The sequence below is a fragment of the Takifugu flavidus genome, chromosome 18 (genome assembly GCF_003711565.1).
Source record: "Takifugu flavidus isolate HTHZ2018 chromosome 18, ASM371156v2, whole genome shotgun sequence".
Taxonomy (NCBI): Eukaryota; Metazoa; Chordata; class Actinopteri; order Tetraodontiformes; family Tetraodontidae; genus Takifugu; species Takifugu flavidus.
This window is the reverse complement of record NC_079537.1, coordinates 5,641,816-5,642,240: the sequence shown is the minus strand read 5'-3', so window position 1 is coordinate 5,642,240 and position 425 is coordinate 5,641,816.

The window sequence follows — 425 nt, the reverse complement described above, 5'->3', positions numbered from 1 at the left end:
GAACCAAGTTCGAGATCCAGGGGCGAGAGTCTGTGGGGGAGTCCAAGTGTCCAGAGGATAGGAGAAATCCGTCCGAGGAAGGGGAAGAGGAAGAGGTCAGAGGGAGAGGGGCTAGGAAGGTTGCAGAGGAGTCGCTGGAAGACGCAGGGAGTCGCTGGGGAGCCTGGAGAGATGCTGGGTCCACGGGACGTGTTGCCAAAAACATCAGTAAGATCAAGCACTGGCCTGAGTGCATAGGGGCCTTTTATGGGTGCAGAGTCGTTTGGGCAGATTGGGTGCAGCTGCAGGAGAGGGCCCAGGTGGTGGTGGTTGAGCTGATTGCCCAGGAGGAGGTGGGGCCAGAGTAGGAGTCACAACAGTACCCCCCCCCTTACGGGAGGCACCGGACGACCGCCCAGGAGCATCCGGGTGCTCTCGGTAGAAGT